Source organism: Nomia melanderi, chromosome 2 (genome assembly GCF_051020985.1).
Source record: "Nomia melanderi isolate GNS246 chromosome 2, iyNomMela1, whole genome shotgun sequence".
In the NCBI taxonomy this organism is placed as follows: domain Eukaryota; kingdom Metazoa; phylum Arthropoda; class Insecta; order Hymenoptera; family Halictidae; genus Nomia; species Nomia melanderi.
The window spans coordinates 9,465,766-9,489,579 of NC_135000.1; the positions used below are offsets into that span (position 1 = coordinate 9,465,766).

Here is a 23,814-nt window from a genome sequence, read left to right on the forward strand (position 1 = left end):
AGTGTTAACAGGTTGCGTACCGGTAACGAGAAATCTTGTTTTTATATGAAGACAGTTATGGAACTTCGCTAATTACCACAGTATTGTCAAAAATATAAAATTTGATTCCAATTGATTATCTATTTGAGATATATTACATGACAATATGATATCTAAGTTCTTCTATGTATAGTGCACAATTCAGTTTTCAATTCATTGCAGGTCTCATTGGAGAGCTTTCAGTTTTTAATTTTTGATACTAGTTTGCTGTTGATCAGTATGTTACACTTAGTTAATGAATACTTTGCTCTACAATATCGTCTTGACGAAGATGACAAATAGAAATTAACACTAGATCTACCAGTCAAAATGACTGGTTTCAATTGTTCTGTTTAGCAATTACTGATATATTCAAAGCATTGAATATTCAAAGTGACTTTGAAAATAAATAGTTCCAGTTAAATATTATAATGAATGTCTGAAAAAACCGACAATAATCTATTACTACAATATTCATAGCGATTACATTTCAATCGTATCAAATGCTCGGTAGTTCTAGTGTTAACAAAGGACAAATAAATCCTAACTATCGACAGCTTAAATTAAGTATTATTTCTGTACTAATATTATTATTTCTAATTATAATATTACTATTTCTGTAATAATATTATTTCTGTTATTAACTGTCACTCTTTCAAGTGAACGTGGATATAAATGCGGAATTCTCCTCTGTTTCTATTATTATTAACCCTCTGCCTAAACAGTTTCATTTCTATAACGAAAAAGAATTACTTAAGGATAAAATAAAAAGAGAATTTTACAATTTGAAGTTAATCATATGAGATCAGTAATGCAAACTATGCCTAGCAGAGCCAACATAGAGCAAAAGGTCAATGACAAATTCTTTAGTGTAGCAATCAGCTAAATCCTAGGTCAAGGGGTTGAAACAAATAAAATCCCTAACAATCCCTTGCCTCTCCATTATGGAGCTCTTCTCAACAACAGGAATACAATAACTATGTAATTCGATTTAACCCTTTGCAGACGAATGTCGACATATTGGTGACATGAAATTTTCATGTTTCTAGCACTGAGTCGCAAACAAATGATCGAATTACTAAAACAGTAAGAGATCAACACAGTTTCTGTTTTTCCTATTATTTAAGCAATTAATATATAATTTAGCTTCAAAGAATCTTCGTTCGCAAAGAGTTAATCCTATTTACCTAGACATATTCGCAACGCATCATTCCTCAGCTACGTTTACCCTAAACATAATCGCAACGAACTTTCCCTGTACTCTAACTATATTCGGAACAAAATCATTATGCTCCCCGCGCGCGAGGAGGAGCACGGATGCCAAAGGAAGCAACGAAGGTTATGTTTTTCGTGACAGACCACCGTGACGATACGAAAGTATTCCGAATATTTCCACCGTCCGGCGGCACGCGATTCATAAATATTTCAGCAATCCCTGATCCACGGTTTAACGACAAACGAGTTCCCGGCGAGCCAGCCGGCGATATCGCCGAAAAAACCGGCGGTTCGACGTCACGGGGACGGCGTCTCGCGTCGCGCGTGCCGCTGTACCTAAACACGCCCGACGAAATGTTTAACGCTCTGGCTGCTGAGTAAACACTCATCGAAACTGTCGTTCATACGCAGTCGAAACTGTTTCCTTCGTTAACCCCTTGTCATGTAATCACTGAGACAGATTTCTAGATTAATTCAAAACTTGTTCAATGTCCATGGTTCAAAGCAAACTGTTGTGCTATTATCAATTTATCTTCTAATGAAATTCTAATTTTAAATTCTAATGAAATATTATATTATTTGTATGAATATCATAGCAAATTGTCGACAGTCAAATGTTACAAGTTTAGAGAAAGTAAATACAAGGTGTCAAGCAGAAACTAAAGTCTACTAAACCAAAAGAGAAATAAACTGTTGTGCTATTATCAATCTTCAAATGAAATTCCTACTTTTATGGACAATTAAGTCAATTACCAATATTACTTGTATCAATATCATAGCAAATTGTCGATAGTCAAACGTTACAAGCTCAGCTCAAGTAAACACAAGGTGTCAAGCAGAAACCAAAGTCTCCCAAACCAAAAGAGAAATAGAACAATCATTACAAAGAACCTTAATTGCTCTATCTTTCTAAATCTCATCCAATCACCAAGGATCCTCGCGTCCCGGTTTACTCAAAAATCAGTCCCAAACTCGGCGACGCAGCAGTCAAAGTGTCAAGCCATCAACAGAGCAAACACAAAGAAGCAATAACAAACAGCGGAGCCGTGCAAGGTAACAATCAAACTAAAGAAACCGAGCAGCGTTTTTTGCCATCCACTCTGATATACCGGGTGAACACGCCTTAGACTCTCATTGTCAGCGTGTTCGTCCCCTTCGGGGACTCCCTTGGGCCAGAGGTTTCTCATATTCGTCTATCTAACGAGTTTTCTCATCTCGCAGGCTAACGCGCTCACGCGCGCGCGCTTCGTGAACGAAGGTGGGCCGTGTATGTGTCACGGATAGGGACACAGCTTGGTGCAAGCAGGCCGCGCGAGAAAACGAGAGACGGAAAAAGAGCGCGCGCGCGGAGAGGCAGGGGAGAGAGGCGGCGAGTGCACCGCTCGTACCAGGCGGTGCTCCCTGGTACCGACGGCAGGCACAGCCAGGCCGGCAGAGACTCGAACAGACTCGGTAAGACTCGATCAGAGAAGTCGAGGAGGAGAGGAGAAGCGGCGGAGGTGGAGGAGGAGGTGGAGGAGGAGGTGGAGGAGGAGGAGGAGGAGGAGGAGGAGGAGGAGGAGGAGGAGGAGGAGGAGGAGGAGGAGGAGGAGGAGGAGGAGGAGGAAGAGGAGGAGGAGGAGGAGGAGGAAGCCGGAGAAGTGCACTCGCCTACCTTCGTTCCTCGCCACGGATCTTTTTTTGCGCGCGATCCTCTCTCGCGACCTTCTCTAGCTGAGCACCTCGATAGAGGAGTCTCCGCGGTGCCTCGAGGCAGCACCGGGGACACGCGGCTTTTTGAATAATTCAGGACCCTCTTTCGGCCTTCGGCCCTCCTCGTTTTCCAGCGGAAAATTCTGTGTGCCCTCTGTCCTCCAGAACGCTGTGCTATTGGATGTCCCTCGAATCTTCCAGGAACGTTATCAATGGTCTTGGATGCTGGTCGAGATTAACTTGTGATAAGCATGTTGGTGGCTGGTCCATGGAGTGTTCATGTTTCTAGTATGATGTCCAATTCTTTGAATTGTCTGTCCTCCAGAACGCTGTGCTATTGGATGTCCCTCTAATCTTCCAGGAACGTTATCAATGGTCTTGGATGTTGGACATTAACTGATAAGGAGAAGGATGATGCTGGCTGGTCCATGGAGTGTTCATGTTGCTAGTATGAATTGTAATGTCTTCGGATCATCCTGACGGTGAATGTCGTTGGAGGATTTTCAGGTCTTCGTGGGCCTCAAGGATGGATCCTTGAAGAGTTCGCCGGTTATTGACATTGATTCGGTAATTAGAAAGGTGCCGAGACACCCGTCGCGGCAGGAGGTTCAATCGAATTTGAATTTCTTATTTTTCTAATGAATTAGCATACTGTTGACCTTCGACTCTCTTACAATTGTCGGGCGAGGGGGCAAAGGTAGGAAGGACACTCCCTGGCTCGATGAAAGGCGGCTGCTAAGTCGAATGTTCACGGGTCTGACAGATTAGAATCGGTTAGGGGACATAATTCAATAATTACCGATCCGGCCCGGCGTGGAGGAACGCAATTATCCGTCACGAGACGCGTTTGTCTCTCTATTAAGTCCGGAGAGACGAGATTCTCTAGTATTTACCGCGGTTCTCGCTGGGCCGATTAAGCTAGCGCGTGAAGCGCTCGGTTTGCGGAGTCGTAAAATCTTCTTGCTCCCTGCGCAGAGGTGTGCGACACTCTCTTCACTCGTTCTACGGTTAGAATAATGTAAAATAAAAATTAGCCAAAGCGATCACCGGAGGAACTCGTAATTTCAAGTTCAAACGAGAACAACTTATTTTTTTAAACTGATTTTCAAGCTAATTTCAAGTTGATTTTATAATTTTGTAAGAACAAGTACAACCTGATACGATCCAGTGAGAGAGATCCTACCGTTCTCTCGGCGAGTGTAAAAATAGCAACATTCGATGAACCCGTTACTGTGTCAAGTACCTTTTTAAATGGAATGATTTTTAATTGGGTTACGACGGAGCGATAATTCGGTATGACTCATTGCCGGTCGTTTTTGAAACGCCGACGAATCGGTGACGAGAATCTGCCTTAATCCTTAATTGCTGATGTTAGAGTGTCTCTGACCTCATTGCATTTTCTTTTCCCTTACATGCACCGGTCGAACACGTTCTTCTCATTCAAATCACATCGCGAAGCGGCTCGTCCATGGTAACATGGAATCGGTGCATCGTGCGCTCGCTCGGTTCGCGACGAGAGATTTTATATTTATAACATTCCTTCCTTGCGTCGTTGCTAACGTAGAATTAATCTCTCCCTATGGTTTTCCGTGTAACTTCCTATTTCCAAGCACGCCGATCTGAAATTAGTTTCCTAAAAGTTACTAGAACCGGGGGAGTACAGATTATTTAATTCTAGAACATTTCACTCAGTGATACGAATAATTCCTTCTCAATAATAACAATAATTTCTTCTGTTTCAAGGAATAATTTTATCTTCCAATAAAATTGGAATCTCCAGGAAACGTATTAACACTAGATTTACAATCAGTCAACGTGACTCATGAATTTTATGAACATTACTTGGCAAATGTTTGGATTTTAATTGATCCAATTATGAGATTATGCTTCCTAATGATACTTTTACCCCTTTGCATTCAGGTGACAGTCACCACTAGATTTGACACTATTTAATATTGAACTTTGTATAATAGAATAAAATAGCTTCGTTCCTCAATGTACAGATGTTTGGATTTTAATTGATTCAATTATGTGATTATGCTTCCTAATGATACTTTTAACCCTTTATTCAGGTGACTCAGTCACCACTAGATTTGACACTAATCAATATTGAACTTTGTATATTAGAATAAAATAGCTTCGTTCCTCAATATACAAATGTTTGGATTTTAATTGATTCAATTATGTGATTATGCTTCCTAATGGTACTTTTAACCCTGAAGATTCTTCTAGAAACTTCTTGAATCTTCCTAGAAACAGAGAATAAACTGTACGATAAATGTAAACCTAGTGTTAAAGGAATTCGTGAGAGGTGCCCGCAATTATAACGCCAGTCACAGCGGATAATTTGCGACCAGAATGGAACCGAAGAATCTCGGCGTATCGTGTATAACGGGTGACCGATAAATACAACCTTGTCCCAGTTTCGTCGATCAGTATAGATTCTCCTGACAAGAGGAACGACGACCCGAAAACTTCAAATGCAAACGTACGACCTTAATTCCGGCCTAGTCTCTTCGTTTACCAATTATTACTGTCTGTCCTCGTGGAAACCTATGCGAATGACACATCATTCAAACAATAAATAATGCAATCTCCAACTGAAATTGAATCCGGTGGTATTCAATATTAAATATTAATATTATATTAAATATTGATACTATATTAAATATTGATGTTATATTAAATATTGACACTATATTCAATATTGACACTATATTAAATATTGATGCTATATTAAATATTGATACCATATTAAATATTGATACCACATTAAATATTGATACTACATTAAATATGGATACTATATTAAACATCAATATTATGTTAAATATTAATCTTATATTAAATATTTATATATTGAAAATGAAGAATAATATATACATGGACACAATTAACGAGGAAAAAAAATTCCCCAGAGACTTCTTACGCGAGTATCGACAGTTTACGGTTGAACGTCGAATTATCGACAGGGCCAGACAACCATGATGCAAAATTTTGTTAACGAATGCTGATGACATGCAACGACTCTGATCATCATTGTTTAACCCGCCTGTCGATTCAGGCGACAGACTGAAATCAATACGAAATTGCTTCCCAAATTTGATTTCCGCACGGTATTCGTGGAACGATATCGACCTACTGAACTTTGACAGGTCACTTTGACGTTATGCGGAAATATCGCCAGATGTCAGTTTCAATGGTATTCCGAGTAGGGATCTTTAATTCTTTTTTTAGCTTTATTATTAAACACGTTTAATGCCACGGTTATATTTTGCTCATAGACTGTATTGTTTTAAATAAAATATTAAGTTATATGCAAATTTCTTGTCATGTAATTTCTGAACTGTACTGACTTTTAAATGAAATGTTAACTTACGTTCAAATTTCCAGTAATCTAATTTCTGAACTGTATTAATATTTTAAATAAAATATCGTTATATTCAAATGTCTGCTAATTTTTATATTTTAATTTCCTTTATGTTCCCGCTTTGTAATATTTCTTAAAAATATTTTCTTACAGAAATTAATACCACGTATGATACACATGTAACTGAACATATTAAGAAAATAAATAATTTTCGATGATTCGTTCAATGGAACAATCAAATTGAAACAATTTCCCAAGAATATTCATACGTGCCTAAGCTTGACGGTAACAGGACCCGAGGATTTGTCGTCCGCCGTGGTTTCCTAGAAAGCGTGCCCTTAAATGGCACTAGAGACGAATTTGTTCTTCTCGCGACGTTTATAGCCACGCGGCAGCCTCATAAAAGTATCAACCGACACAAAGAAACGCCGAGAGAAAAGGAAAGAAGTTTTTCTACCTCTGAATGCTTTCCTGTCCCTATGTGTGCCGTGCCGCCTACGAAACTAATAAACATAGCTGGGCATGCGCATAAACAGACAAATACTTGACGAACTTCAAACCGCGAGATATTCTAGAAAACTGTCAATAATATTCCAAAGAATTCATCGAACCATTCAAGCATCTGTCTACTCTTCAACGACGGATGAATAAATTAATTGACTCACTGAAAATTACCTGTGACTCGAATCGAGAAAAAAAAAGGTTATCGACCTTAGGCGAGCTTCTAATTTCAACGATTCTCGCATAGATGTCGCTCAGAAAAAATTCAAATCTAAAAACGCGGGAAATAACTGAAATTCGTTAGAACTCTCTTTCACGTTATGACGTTTTTGTTTAAAAATTATTGACATATTGTACAGTTTGATAGTCTTATTGGATTACATATTCCAGATTGTGGAATCTACCAGCTTATACAAAATTATTGATAAACATTTCTGTAGATATTGAACCATTTATTTTGAAAGTAGCTTGAGTCCACTTGAAAAAGATTTAAGAATTATTAAAGAATAAAAAGATTATGTAGATCTCATGGGAGAGCGTTCAGTTTTTGTTTCATTTTTGATACTAATTTGCTATTGATCATTGATCATCTATTGATTTAAGAACTATTAAAGAATGAAAAGATTATGTAGATTTGCAAGATTTATTAACTTGATTTCTTTGGAAAATGGAGTTAAGGTAGTTTCAAAATGAACAGTTCATATAATAGGAGAAAATTCTCTCTTGCCCTATGATTCCTTTCTGAACTGTGAATGACCTAGCTACTTTACTCTCAATAATTTATTGAAAATAAGAGAAGTGATTGACCTCTTGCCCTATGATTCTTTTCTGAACTACGAACGATCTAGCTACCTTACTCTCAATAATTTATTGAAAATAAGAGGCAATTCTACTCTTGTTCTATATCAACGTGTGCTCTAAAGCATAATCATTGATAACAGAGGAATAGAATGTAATCTGCATTGAAACAAATAACGAGTATAATAATTATGCAATGAACAACATTTGTGTTTGTTCAATTCTATTCGAAATTTTGTCACGAGTCTGACACGATATTATAAGGTAAATGGTTAACACTAAATTATTTTCAATTTCCCATAAAAATTAGAACAACGCGTTTCTTGATACTCGAATCTCCTTTCGTAAAAACGCGTTCACAATTTCTATACTTGCAAAATCAAAATTCTGAGATGGGTCAATTCGAGTGTTCCCCGAATTCGGGTGACACCACGATTCGCATAAACTTGGACATTACTTTTCTCGGTGATGAAACGAACAAACTGAATTCTGTTAGATGTGAGATACTAGAAAAATAGTAGAGCAATCGTTACGAAGAATGTTGACTTCTTAAGTTTCAGCGTTGTTAAGAAAATTGCTTTGATTGCGTAGGAGTTTCGATGAGTGTATACTTGGCAGTCAAAGTGTTAAAACAAAAAGAATGGTACCGATTCCACAGAGTTCCATTCGAAAATTACACCTAACCCGCGGTTGGAAGCGATAGATCGTACCAGGCGATAGATAGGAATGATTGTAGCCGCGAACGAAAAACCGTCGAGCGAACAACGTAACGGGCAACGCGCCTGTGGACGTCGCTTAAGAAGCTCCCTTCACCCACGGTATTAATCGAGCATTCGTCTCTCTCCGTGGCCTTGTAGACACGTACTACAAGTACAGTAGGTATGAGTGGAACGGTTGAATGGCACACCTATTTACGTGCGTCTCGATCGCCGCCATCGTTCGTTGATCCGACTTCGCTCGATTCAATCGTAACATTCCAGCCGAATGGTAAACGACCGAGACGCGCTCGGACCACGATGAAATCTAGATAATCCAGCGCAATCTTGGCCCTTAGTCCTGAATAATTGATAATTATCAACAGCATCGACTTCATTTCTTATATCCACGTGACATTTCTCGAAATGGATCTCCACAACAGAAGAAAAATCATTCGTAAAGACGAAGATCGATGAAACATGTAAAACAATAGAATAAATATACTACCAGAAAATGAAATTAATTAAGTACAGAGTTTCAGAATGGAGAACGTTTAACCCCTTGACCTACCGTGTCAGACTCGTAAAACATTGAACTTAAGAAAGGTGTTATTCATTCGTTTTTAACCCTTCGAACTCTGTAGGCTTTAATATTAAATACTTCAATGAATTTTAAGAAACCTACCTTAAGATTGTTAGATTTTCCAAATATACAAAGTTTGTACTGAGAAGGGAATTAAAGGTTTAAGAAATGTTATAACATTGTTAATTTTCAGTAGGACTACTATCAAAATTGGTAGGCGTTGCTGACATATCACAAAGTTATGTGGAGTGCTAAGGGTTAACATAAATTACTCTTCTATTATCAATCGTTAACCTTCGAACTAAACGTAGCCGTCGAATAAACGTGAAAATTCTTTCTTTTCCTAATCAATCATTAACGATAAAGTAGTTGTACCGATCATAATTAAGAAAACGGGTTGACCAGTTAACTATATTTGACGATTATACACGTCATCATAAAGCTTGACACGATACTAATTCTTTCAGGGCTGAATTCTTCATTTTTCCACATAAACATATAATTCTTCTTTCTTTCACTTTGATCTTTCATTAAAATATAGTGCATTCATTCTGCGTTCGAAGACTATGCTCCATTTTTTGATTTTGCGCGCAGAACGAGAGGTTTCTCCAGCTAAATTCCACAGTTAACTTAAGGCTAACAAACGATGAAATTTATTTTTATTCCACGGTCGTTTGTTCCAGCGTCAGACGATCAGACGATGTTCGACGGTTAATTATATCTGATTGAGAAAACACAATCCATTGGACGAACGGAGTCGCGCCGGTACGATTCGGTTTCGAGCAATGAGCGCTCATTATATGCTCGTTCCAATTCCAACCATCATAGAGCGCACCGCGGTGCACTTCCTTTCGTTAGACTCGATTTCGCTTTATGAAGCCAACGGCGGCGTTATCGTTCGACGTGCACCGAACGTTTTCTCTTTCCCTTTTACAACCCTCCAGCAGCAGACACCGACGTTGAACCTGCGACGATCGTGTCAAGCGTTCCACTCGCGTTAACCGAATTTTCATGTCTGGATGAACGGTAGACCTAGCTAATCTAAGTTCAATCCTTTGCACTCGAGAAGTGACCCTCAGTCACCATTTGATTTGATTTGCAAAATTATAAAGTCATATATATAATATTAACACATTGCGTACCGGCTAATTTTCAGAAAACTGAATCGTGCGAATGGCAATTTTCACTGAGGTCAACTTATATCACTATCCATAGAAAAACTCTGATATCATATTGTTATGTAATATATTTTAAATAGATAATCAATTCGAATCAAATTTTATATTTTCTTCAATGCTGTGCTAATTAGCGAAGTTGTATAGCTAAGTGTCTTTATATAAAAACGCGATTTCTCGTTACCAGTACGCAATGTGTTAAGCTTTGTATCATGCATCAATATATGGAATATTCGAATAAGATAACTTTCCTTCTTAATTTATATATGTAAATCGTTTACAGCCACTCGATAATTACGAATAAAGCAAAATCGTCTGGTAACTCCAGTGTTAACCCTTTGACTTGTAATAACGTGTCAGACTCGTAACGACTTTAACCCTAATCGTACCACGATATGACTCAGTCACTTATGAGAATAAAAGGAATGATTGAAATGTTATTGTTTTTGTTTATAGGACTCAAATTTTAGCCCAGAGAGACTCTTGGAAATGCAATATGAAATGAAAAAATTTCAGTAAAGTTCAAATATGACTCACATCGTGGTCCAATTACGGTGAAAACAGCTTTGTTGCTCAATGTAGATATAATTTCTCTCCCAATTAGTTTCATAAATATCGTCTGTATCTCATCAGAAAATATTAACCCTCTACGCTCTTGGTTTCTCACTTTCTCACTACACGCCGACGTTAGTTCATTGTGACGCTCTATTTATTTATTCAAGAATATTTGGGAGTCTTTGAAATATTACCTTTAGATGGTACAATTGTGACACTACAAATAAATATAAAAAAAATTGTCGAGTCTGACTCGACATAGGACAAGGGTTAAAATATTTCTAATGAGAAACCTCCGAGTGCAAAGGGTTAACACGTTGACTGCCACGAGAATTCCTAGCGCTTTGAATACCAATACCATTCTTTAATAACAAAGGCGAATGATATTGAAAATAATGATTAATGGTTCAATATCACAGTAGTAATATGACCTAGCTACTTATGTTACCAAATATCATTTAAAATCAAGTTTCTTATTGCAATCGTTCTTCAGCGCTTTAGAAACTCCGATCATCGACCACCGTGGCAATCAACGTGTTAATTAACAAAATAAGTGTATCCATCATAATTGAGAAAGAAATGGTAACGCAAGGGGCCAAAAATATCACATTTTTCTAGCCAACTCCATTCGTGTTTGTCCGGTCGAGTCGAAACCGTGGAGCAGGAATGGCACCGGCACGTCTCGAGAGAGAGAAGGCCCGTGGAAGGTTCCACGGGCCCGAAACGGACCGTGTGACTTGCATCCGAGGAACGGGCGCGCGCATCGTCGCTCGTAAATTAGAAAGGAGGAGTGTTTCGTTCGCGGCGCGCCGGCCGGGGGAGCCGAGAGGGGAAGAAAACCGAGGAATTTTGAATAGAAGCAACCCGGCATTCGCATTCTTTCTCGTTGATATTCTCCGATCGTGGCTCCGATACGCCTTCTCAAAGGTTTCCAGGTCATTCGCCGCGATTCACATTTACCGCGTGCGGCTTCTGCCTGCGCTCTATGAACTTCTGCGGCCGCTGCGCTGTTTACTCGACGGAACCAGCGACTTGTCTGCGATCAACCCTTGCAGATGACTGGAAGCTTGAAATTTGACAAGCGCGTGACGCTGTGGTTTCCGAGGGAGCTGACTATTGACAGAGATGTCAGAATTTTTAATTGAGAATGTTTGCGCTATAATATCTAGAAATAAAGTTCACATTGTAATGTAACAATATAAATTCAGTAATGTTTGTTTTGTAATGGAGTTAGTATTATTTAAAGCGTGTCTATATTATTGTGTTTATTGGAAGATAGGAAGAAGCTGACTATTGACAGAGGTGTCAGAATTTTTAATAAAAAATGTTTGTGCTACAATATCTAGAAATAAACTTCATATTGTAATGTAATTAGAGTGTTTTATGTGTCACTTATTCTTTCTATAGCAAAGATGTAAAGCAAGAATGATTAATTCTTTGATATGAAAATTCTTATATTACCCTATTATTTAGTTATTAACGTTACAGAAAATTTGTACTCGGAATCGATTATCTACCAAGTCATAATTATGTTCATAGCATAATATCTACAAACAAGCTTCATATCGTAACGTGACAAACTCAGTGAAGTAATGTTTATTTTGTAATAAAGTTAGTATTATTCAAAGCCTGTCTATATCATTGTATTTACTAGAAGATAGAGATTGTACTCATGTTGTAAGGCAAGGGGCTAAGAAACTTTGTAACATTATAATGTAGAACAAATGTACCTTACAACTTCTGAAGTATTTTTTTGCATACTTTTCAAGTTATCGAGTTTCATCCAGAAAACAGGCTACACTACAGTGATTGCTTCACGTTTTACAGCGATACCGTTCTGACCTCATTAACCCTCTGCAGGCCAGACATTTCTTTCAAAATTAAAGAACATCAGTCTCTAAATAAAAATTCAATCAACATATAGACTATTATAATTTCACAACCATTCCAACCCACAAAGGGTCAATGTTACGTTCAATTTAAATGTCACATCTCCAATATACCTATCATCCCCTTATATTCTTCATTAACACGTAATCTGCAATGTGACAAGTTGTCGCGTAACATTCTCCTAAAAGTATCTTTCCAAGCGCAATCTGCAACGATTTCTCCGCAATCCCCTGCAACGTGTACAACCGTTAAACGATATAATATTATCGAACGCACGAGCGGCAAGTAGGCAACTGAATGGAACTGTTGCAAAAGTATTCTTACAGACCATGCCATAAGAGCACGCGGATCCCATTGATTCGCCCATGGGCTGATCGCGTGGGAAACTGAAACTTTCACCCATGGGACTACAAGAGAGCTCGGATAGCGCGAATCTAGCGGTTCTGCATCGCCGTTGACTGACTTCGCGACTCTTAATGTCAGCGCGGCGCGTAAACTTTAACCAGTTCATTTTCTCTCTGATAATTCACTGCGCCGTTGCCTCACCGCCGTTCAAACCGAGCCTCCATTCTCCAATGGCATCTCAAAATTCCCCTAGATATTCTCCTCCTGCGAACGCTGCCGTTCCACGGTGGCCGAGTTCGTAGCAAAGCTTCACGAGAATTATAGATATTTGGTAACCGCCTCGGTATTCGCTGATTATGTCGATTCATTTCGGTTGAACGACAGTTTCGCCACTCGATACAGTTACAACACTGCTGATTCCTGACGGTTCCTCAAAAAGTGCTTCTAAATATACAGGAGAGAGTTGGAACAACAATCGAATCGCTCTCGACGCTCCACGAGAGCTTCTACCGCTATTTTCAACCTTCGCAATTTTGCATAGTCTTAACTATCCGCCTAAAAGGAACTAGAACTACAAATTTTTCCATTATCTTCAATTGAATTCAGTTCGTGAAATCGGTTAGAAACTGTGTTTTGTAAAAACAGATTTGATGAATTGCAAATTCCACTTCAAGACTTACTGAATAACAGAAGAAAAGATGAACAGAATAAAAGGCAATACGTTTCTAATTGAATCTTAGAGCTAAAGTGAAGCTAAGAAATCTTCAAATACTTGGAAAATATTTAAGCCACAGTTTTTAATATGAATACTATATTAGCTAAGTGGAAAGATGAACAGAATAAAAGGCAATACGTTTCTAATTGAATCTTAAAGCTAAAGTGAAGTTAAGAAATCTTCAAATATTTGGAAAATATTTAAGCCACAGTTTTTAATATGAATACCATATTAGCTAAGATGAACAGAATAGAAGGCAATACGTTTCTAATTGAATCTTAGAGCTAAAGTGAAGCTAAGAAATCTTCAAATATTTGGAAAATATTTAAGCCACAGTTTTTAATATGAATACTATATTAACTAAGTGGAAAGTGCGAGTCTCCATTCGGTTGACTAAGTTAACAAAAAAGATAATTGCCTCTGACACCTTCATCAGGGTCCTCTGCAAATGCAATTGCGCACTGCAAATGACATTTCAATCATCACGTAGACCGTGACCGTAACCCTAGTTGTAATCACTTCCATTTCGACATCCGACTCTACCGGGTGGCGCAAAGGATCACCCCTTCCTTTCCTGCGACGTCATTTAACGAGTCTACTTAGGGAACCAAGAAATCGTTTGACAGCGAAGGGTTGGCAGTAAGTCAGCAGGTTTCTGTAAAGTCGAACAGTGGATCATGTATTCCGCTCTGTATAAGATTCTTCATGTAATAATTACAATATTGAGTTTACCTTTAACCCTTTGTACTCAGGAGGTGACTCAGTCACCACTTTGATACAGTAAAATTCTAAATTTTTATGTTTAATATTGAACTTTACAGCGTATGTGAAATATCAAAGTACAATACTTTGGTACCTTAATTTATAGACTGAATTAGTTATATTAGTCGCAACCTATATTCTATCAAAGAGTATTCTATTTTATTAACCCTTTGCACTCGGAAGCTTTTCACTAGAAATATTTCAAGATATTCTGATGAGATACAACATTTTATGAAACTCGAAGAGAAATCACAGGTACATTGAGGAACGAAGCTATTTTATTTCAATATTTCAATATTTAAATGGTGAATGAGAGGCATCTCTCGAGTGCAAAGGGTTAAAATCAGTTCATAGAATCAAATGAAGTTCATTCCTCCTAATCACATATTCTCCTTTCCCCTATCACCATCTTAGAAATCCAAAAACAGGGAAATCACAGTATTCGCGACTCTCTCATCTAAAACCAGAGAAGCATGGTTCAATTTCTGAAAGGAAAGAGGCGCGACCGAGTTTTTGGAAAGACCGATGCCAGTGAAACGGTTAAATGCACTTGCCTCCAGCGTATCGAGGCGTAATCAATTTCCACTCAACGATTCCGGAGACGTGCCCGGCGTGCTCCATACCCAGGAATTACCGGGTGCTCACGTGTAAAGGTACTGCGCGCCGCGTGGAAATATTCTAGGGGAAAAGAAAAAGTACTTGGAACACCGTACCCCCTAGCAAAGAGCGAGGAGGTGTCCGATGGACTGGGCAGACGTGCGGGGCACGCGTTATCGCGACGCGCCAGGCCGTGCAGGACACTTAGAGACAAAGAAATGAAGAGGAGGAAAGGAAGGTGTACAGGAGGAGGCAGAAGGAGAACGTAGAATCAGAGAGAAGCATGGTCCCGCTATCCGGTCGGCCGCTAGGCCGAGGTCGATGAACCTCGGCCCGCCTACCGACTTTACCTGCCAGCCTCGAACCTGCCAACCTGGCTTGTGACTCGCTGCTCGGCACCGAGGGGGTATCGGCCAGGATATTTCGCCTACGACAGCCTCGCTAGGCGACGTTTCGCTTGGAAATAGCGCGAGACTGTGTCGCCGGCCGGCGAGCGTTATGCGGGCAATTTTGCCAATACGGGGCAGACTGCAGGGCGGATATCTTGGAAATGATTGTCTCTGGAACAGTGGTAGTCCTCAGCAGCTATTTATATGTTCACAGTTTTCTACGGTAAATTCAATGCGTTAGTAGGTGAATAGAGAAATTTTTAAGGAACATTAAGGTGAAGGATTTTGTTAATACCGGGCAGACTGTAGAGTGGATATCTTGGAAATGATTATCTCTGGAACAGTGGTAGTCCTCAGCAGCTATTTATACGTTTGGTTCTCTACAATAGACTCAATGAGTTAGTAGATGAATAGAGAAATTTTGGAGAAATAGTGAGGTAAAGGATTTTGTAACACCGGGCAGACTGTAGAGTGGATATCTTGGAAACGATTATCCCTAGAACAATGGTAGTTCATACTAGAATTAGGTACCTATATAAAGACAGTCTTTGCACAGCAGTATCAATGTCTCCAATGAATCCAACTGCTATAATGAAACGTTGGGAACAATTTCCTACTGAACTTCTGAATATTCCAGACCACGATAGCAATGAAGCAGCTATATATACCTTCACAGTTTCCTACAGTAATTTGAATACATTAATCAATAGACTAGAGAAATTTCGAAGAAACAGCGAAGCAAAGCATTTCATCAAGTCTAAATTTCAATGGTATTGCTGTTTTCTGGTTACCGTGGAGTCGTGGAGACGATTTCGTGGCCCAGTGATCCACCTAAAGTCGCTCAACGCGATCCAGCCGCGATAGCGAACCTTTTACGAGTTCAGGGAGTCCGTCGACCGTGAACTGGTGCCTCTCGCAAAAAACGTTTCAATAAATACGATCGTGTTACGGTTCTGCGTGTACCGGCGCGTTCACCGCACGTGTATCAATGCGTACCGACACGCTGGACGTCCATTCTGGGCTCGGAGGGCTGTCTTTCTAGTTCAACCGTGGAGAGAGGTTTCCTTTTATCCGTTTCGCTCCTTCATTTTTCTGCACGCTTCGTTCGCGAGCGCTTCTAACGCGATATCTTCACGCCTGTCGACATTTTAGAAATAATTTTCCGCTCTGAACTTTCATTAACCCTTTGAACTCTGTTATAATATTAAATATTTTAATGAATCTTAAAGAAACTACCCTAAAATTATTCAATTTTGTACTAAGAAGGAAAATAAAAGAAGAAATGTTATAGCATTTCTCATTTTCGCTAGGAATACTATAAAAATTGCAGCTGTCGACATTTTAGAAATAATTCTCCGCTCTGAACTTTGATTCACCCTTTGAACTCTGTTATAATATTAAATATTTTAATGAATCAAAGAAACTACCCTAAAATTATTCAATTTTCCACGCATCGAAATTTTGTACTGAGAAGGAAAATAAAATATTGAAATGTTACAGCATTTCTCATTTTCGCTAGGAATACTATAAAAATTAGTTGCTGATAGATTACAAAACAACCTGAAGTGCTAAGGGTTAACCCTTTGAACTCTGTAGGTTCTAATATTGCACCAGTTATAATATCAAATATTTTAACGAATCAAAGAAACTACCCTAAAATTATTCGATTTTCCACACATCCAAATTTTGCATTGAGAAGGAAAATAAAAGAAGAACCGAACAGTCAAATTGAGGAACCTCAACAGTGCTATTGTTTCAATTGATTTACAAATTGCCTGTTGCTAAATCAATGTTTCTCTCAAAAAGATAACGAACAATTCAAGGAACTTAATACTAAAACTGCCTAGCTAAATCGATTGTTTGAAACTCCTCTATAGAAACTGCGAGAGTCTATTCAGATTATTCATTTACAATTTACTTTGCCTATTGCTAAATCAATCTCTATAACAACTCATAGAACCTGTTACTTCAATAATTATAAGAATAAATCAGGAAAGACTCTGATATTTCTAGTGTTAATTCGCAAACTGTACAAGAGAACAATTCAATTCTATAGAAAATTCTTGAGCCGTTAATCAGAAACTGTTATCGAGATCGGTATTATGTTGCCTTCGACGGGTGAACCGGCGATTAAAATTAACGTCGATGATTGTTAACCCGATTATTCATCTGAATACAATGATCGACGACAGACTTTTTCAGCGATACTCGCAGGCATGCTCCTATTAGCGATTAGGTTACTCGATACACATATAATCTCGCGGCGGACAATCACACGAGATTACGTTGCAACAGTAGACGACAGAGCCGGTCAATCGACCGTTCCATTCCGTTTCTATTTGTCTAGGTAAGAGCTACAGGCCGCACGAACTTCGTTTTTTCTCTTCGAGGTCAAAGGAAATGATGTTTCCTGAATACGCAAGAGGATAGCGGTACACGCCGCCGATGGAAAATCGTTAAATTTGTGATCGCTCGAGAATCTCGGCATACGCCTTTCAAAAAACTCAGTGAAATCATCGTTCGCCCGATTCTTCGATCGCTTCCGGTGAAAATCCGAACGTTGCGCCGAATTTCTTCGGCTGAAATCCTTGTGAAACGAGAAATTGTCCATGTCGTCTACTAAATTTTTCCTTCTGAATACGTTTCTTCTCGTTTGAGGCCCAGGAAAACTTTTAACACGTTCTGTGCCACAAATTTTAGTATTTGTTGATAAATTGCACTGATGTTTTTGAAATATTAAATGTATATTTGAATTATAGAAATATATAGTGATAAATAGAAATATGAATTATTAATATTATTTTCACTTTCAAAATCTGCGCCACAAATTTCGGTTATTTACTGATAAATTGCACTGATGTTTTTGAAATATTAAATGTGTATTTGAATTATAGAAATATATAGTGATAAATAGAAATATGAATTATTAATATTATTTTCACTTTCAAAATACACCGCTCATGTCAATCTTTGCTACAAACTGTAACAATTCATAACAGAACAATATTTCATTTGAATTCAAAGGAATCAAACAATCCTCCTTCCTAGTTCAATTGTTTAAAATCTGCTCGTGTCTGACACGTTATTGTAACACAAAGCATTGATAAATATATTCTAAAAATAATAATTACATTATCACTCTTTTCCACAAAGAAAAAATCAATCAAAACGATGCTCCCCTCATACCTATTTTTCAAGTAACAACGCATACATGCCTTTGCAACGACAGCCGTTGCAACGGCGGATCTTCTTGCACGCGTGCAGTTATTAGCACGAGGAAAAGAAGTGGCACGAATCAGTGGGTCGACGGAACCCGAGAAGGAGCCTCGCGCGCTCGAGAGCCATCTGAGTTTGCAAGCTCTGATTCCTTCTTTCTTCTGCCAAAGAAGGAGAAAGTTTCTCTCCCCCTTGTTCCCGGGGAGACGCGTCGCGGTTTTCTAGTCGGTTTCCTGATCAACGGGGAACACTGCAATTTTTCAAACCTCATTATAGCGATTCAACTCGAAATCTAATTGATACTTTTAATTCTTTACACTCTGAACATTTCAAATGCCTTAACACTTTGACCCCTGAGAGATGACACCACTTGATCTCATACAGTGGAACTATAAAATGATATTTAACATTGCACCTTGTGTCATTAGTTTGAAAAATATTGAAATAAAATAGCCTTTTAGTTTCACAAAATATTATCTCATTAGAAAGTGTTCAAATATTTCCAGTGAAAAACTTCAGAGTTAACTTACATTCAAGTTCTTAATCATTTTCATGTATTCTGACATTGTTCCTTTGTTCTCGCTGATTTGTAATGTACACAGTAACCATCCACACTATCCATTAAAAATATTTTCTTAAAGAAATTCGCGTGTACCATATGTGGTACACGTGGCGCTGAACGTGTTAATCGTTCGAAACATCTGTACAATATCAAGGAACAAAAGACAAAAGACAAATTCTATCAAGCAAACTCGAGAAAAGGCGTTCAAAGTTTGATTAATCATTCCCAGCCAATGGTCTTCCTTTAACGCAGCATAGCAGAACGATTACAGTCTTTTGTTTACACTTGCTCTTATCTGTCGCAGCTAAAAATCTTCCTATCCGGCATGTGACTCGATAAAAAAGCAATCGTCGTATGATCCGAGGAGCTAAAATCATAATAACGGTAATGACAATTCGGTGAATAATAATAGCGATGACAATAATGCTCGCGTAACCGAGACCGTTCCCCGCGGCTCATTGATCAACAGCAGAGATCATCGGCTATTCCTAAGAAATTCTCGTCCGAGATAAGACGCTCGGTTTAACGACGCGAGAAAAAAAGAACGTTGTAGTATTAATAGATGATCGGATAGTGTCGTTCAAGCTCTATTAAAGTCGCGGATCGTGGAATATGGTTATAAATTAACCGCAGACGCGTCCCGTTTAGTAAAAACCGTGGGGATTCCGCGTCAGCGATATTTGTTTACAGCTTAACACCGGAATGGAACCTAACTTTACTTCCTCAGTGAGCTATTGGTTATGATTTCCTTAATTCGTGCCACAAATCTTATATTTTGCTTATAAACTGTATTGATTTTTTTTAAATTAATATTTTAATATTTACCAGAAACTTGAATATATATAAGTATTGATGTAGAATGTAGTTGGATATTTATTATAATTATATATTATATATTGATAAGTACTGAACTTGAATACTTATATATATATATTATATATATATATTCAAATACTTATATATATATATATATATATATATATATATATATATATATATTGTTCCCTTATGTTCTCCATAATGGCGTGACCATATGTCCATTAACACTTTGACTGCCACGTCACCCGAATCCAGGTGATACTATTTTCCACAGAAACATGAACATTAATTTTCTTGACGGCGTATCGAACAAGCCAAATTATGTTAGACACATGAGACACAAGAAGGATAGAGCAATTATTAAGATACAAAGAGAATTATTCTTTTTTCTAATCAGAAAAGATATTCTTATAACAAAGATACTTCAATAATTAAAAGAATCATTAAACAATCTTGGCAACTTTATGGTAACGTCTACTGATTTTAACAATCTTTTCTATATTCATTTGTAGTATCACAATAGTACCATTTCAAGGTAACATCTCAATGACTCTCAAATATTCTCAAATAAATAAATAGAGCGTCATATTAAGCTGCAATTGAATGAACTAACGTCGACGTGAACCTGAAACTGAGAAACCAAGAGTCCACTTCGGACCGCAAAGGGTTAAAAATATTTTCTTACAGAAATTCGCGTGCACCATATATGGTACACATGGCACTGAATGTGTTAGCCGGTCTGCCTTGCTAAATCGGTTTCTATTTTTACAGTTTCATCAGTCGCGTTCCCAGCGTTTTCTCGAGACACGGAAAGCTGTGTGCCCCGGCAGAGCCACGCGTCGAAACACAATACCGCGCGTTCTCACAACGAGGAACGGTGTCGGGTTACACAGGGATCCGTGGCCGCGAGCACACCGCTCCGAGCTCTCTTTTCTTTTAACTTTTCTTTTAGCTTTTCGGTGGTCCGATGATCTCCGCTATCGCGAACAAAGGGCTCCGTGTACAGCGTGATACGTTGCCGGCGACCAAAACCGATCCAAAAAGTAGAAGCAGCAGGCCCTCTTCGGCGAACGCTAGCAAACCCGTTGGATAGTGAGGATTCATGAGAGGACAAAGAACGTAACGATGGGTGAAATTGGCTAAATTAAATTTCAAGTGAATATTTAAATTCAAATTTGAATTATTTGAAAACTGTGTTACAATCTAGCGACACGTACCGATATTTTGGGTAGATTTGTTCCTATTGTAATCGGTGAAATAAGTGGTTGTAAGAGGAGGATGATATAGAAATTAGTATAACGTTACATCAACCAGGGAAACTAGAATTTTAAATGAAATTTGAAAACCGATCGTTTGACCGGTTCAGTATTAAATTTTGAATGTTATTGGAAATAGAAATTAGTATAAAATTACATGAACCACAAAAACTGTAGAATTTTAAATAAAATTTGAAAATCGATCATTAGACCGGTACGTTCATCGTGAACTTTTGACCGTCGATCAACTAGAATCCTCTACAACATTCGTCAATGGTGCGTGCGGTAAACAAGGCCTCTCGCAGTTTCCAACTCGGTCTACTTTCCTCTTGTCGCGTCGACGTCCGATTTCAATTATCTTCCCGATAACGTCGCAGATGATCTCGGGTTTGACCCGAAATTTATCGTTCACCCTGTATGTCTGACCTTTCAAGGCCGGGTCGTTTAAATCCCCCAATTTACATCTCGCGACTCGCACGAGCGTCCCCGATTCCTGGAACGAGAGCTTTCCATTCCAATTTATTTTCGAATATCGCGAGCAAAACGCGTTTCCAAGCTGGAGAAGAGCAGCCTCCCGTTAATTAAATTTCCTTCGACGGCCGATAATTGCGGCCCGGTAATTTGTACGCCGTGCAACAGTTAATTGAGAATAATAAACGCGTAATATTAACCTGTTAACTGGGGGGAACGAATTAGACTCGTCGGTTGTATTCAACTACGTCTTTCGATCGTTCCGGCTTTTTTTCTGCATTTTTTTTCCTTTTTCCTTTATGCTCGCTAGAATTCTTGCATCTAATCACACTAAAATATCCGTGACAACGCTGTGTCCATGCTTTATTCGCCAACGGATCGGTTCAAATCGCTCGTCGACGTTCCCTTCGTCCTTACGCCTGACGAAGCGGACAGGTTCGTTTCCTTCAACCGTTAACGGTCACGTGGGACTGTCACGTGGTCACTGACCGGAGTTTTCAAATTGAAAGCAATAATAATTCCTGAGACAACTAGGGTTGAATAATAATATTTAATAACCTGAATAATTTAATCACACCCTAACCTATTAATTGCCTACCAAATAGTTGATAATTCTTTTTAATTTCTACTACAAAGAAATAAGTGTCATATAAAATGCTCGAATTTTTCCTGTCAAATTGTCAACGGTCACGCGATTGCCACGTGGTCACTGACCGGAGCTTCCAAATTGAAAATAATAATTCCTGAGACAACTAGGGTTGAATAAAAATGTTTAATAACCTGAATAACTTGATCACACTCTAACCTATTAATTACATACCAAATAGTTGATAATTCCTTCTTATTTTCACTACAAAGGAACAAATGATAAAACACTCAAGTTCTTCCTGACAGTATTAACTGTCACGTGACTGCGCATAGAAAAATCTACGAAATCTATCGGAACTAATGAAGAAAATTATCGACGGCGAGTAAGTTCCAAAATCTCAGGAAAATCTCGTCGATATTGAAAGGTTTGCTTACCTCAGCGCCAGATGGAGATGCGACAAATATGGCGGACGCGCCGGGGGCGGAAAATTTTCGCGGGCTCTCGCCTTAATGGGAGGCCGGACCGGTCGAGCCACGAAAATCTCGACGGACGCGCGTGCAAGACGAATCCGTGGTATGAGAATCCTCGAGAATTCGGAGTATTCTGTTGGTCGTGTTTACTACGAGTTCGAAAAACCGGTTTTTCCTCTCCCCGTAAAACTTGGATGCGTGGCTGGCGTCCTCCCGCCGATCGTATCGATCACTCGACTATTCGAACCAAAATATATACGAAACGTGAATAAAACCGACTTGGAATCGAATTTCCCGTGAGACTGTTCTTAGGGAAATCGTGTCACAGGTTTCTAGTTGAAATTAACACGTTCACACCGGCGCTGTAATTTCCACTCTTTCCCATTTGGCTGAATTCTCGAAATTGATGAAAATATTGAAATGATCGGTAAGTTAATTAATTCTCAACTGGCAATGTTTTCTAATTACCAAACTTGACGACTAATGTGATATCTTGTGAGCCACCGGTGGTACACGTCGACGTCAACGTGTTAATTTCAGTCACTCTGTTCGTTGACGGTTGTGTTAACGATCGGAACTGTCACATGTCGATTCTCGTAACGATTCTCGAGGATTTGGACGATCAGAATTAGGTTACGGTTTCGAGAAGAAAAATCGTTTGATTAAAGTGGGGATTATCGGTAATGGTAACCAAAGTGAGTACCATTTTTCAGCACTGTTTCCAACGATTTATTACAACCGACGGTATACACCTGACCCTCGATTTACACGGAATCCGTTCCACGTGGGTTCGTTTCACACGAACGAAAATCGCGTAAATAGAGCCTGTCGGTGCGAGAGAAAATAGAATATCGAAGAGAAAAGCTCGTGTATGTTTTTGAAATACATATTCATTTCATGATTTTAAATAAAAATATTTAGTAACATAAGTAGCTAGATTATATATTATAATTTATATCATATATTATTAATACGATTAATATGCAATTCCTATAAAAATTGTAACAATAGATTATTATTTTCAGTTTCTTCAGACATTCATTCTAGTACTCCAGTGAAACTACTTATTTTCAAAATCATTTCGAATATTCAATGCTTCTAAGGTATCAATAATTGCTAAGCAAAAAAATC

General features: G+C 38.6%; 1 protein-coding gene and 1 long non-coding RNA gene across 4 annotated transcripts in view; both read right to left on the reverse strand.

Moving 5' to 3' along the window:
• mgl (low-density lipoprotein receptor-related protein megalin) overlaps window positions 1–23,814 on the reverse strand; it is a 52,766-nt gene that overhangs the window by 23,948 nt on the left and 5,004 nt on the right. The window lies entirely within an intron of this gene.
• LOC116425792 (uncharacterized) lies at window positions 2,902–6,793 on the reverse strand. Of its 3 annotated transcripts, none has more exons than XR_013001408.1 (3): window positions 6,569–6,793; window positions 3,725–5,478; window positions 2,902–3,458 (listed from the first exon to the last, which is right to left on the reverse strand). It is a non-coding gene; the product is annotated as an uncharacterized LOC116425792 (long non-coding RNA). The 3 variants fall into 3 exon arrangements; XR_013001407.1 differs by lacking the exon at window positions 2,902–3,458 and having other exon boundaries at window positions 3,859–3,927; window positions 4,080–5,478; XR_013001406.1 differs by lacking the exon at window positions 2,902–3,458 and having other exon boundaries at window positions 4,408–4,544; window positions 5,339–5,478.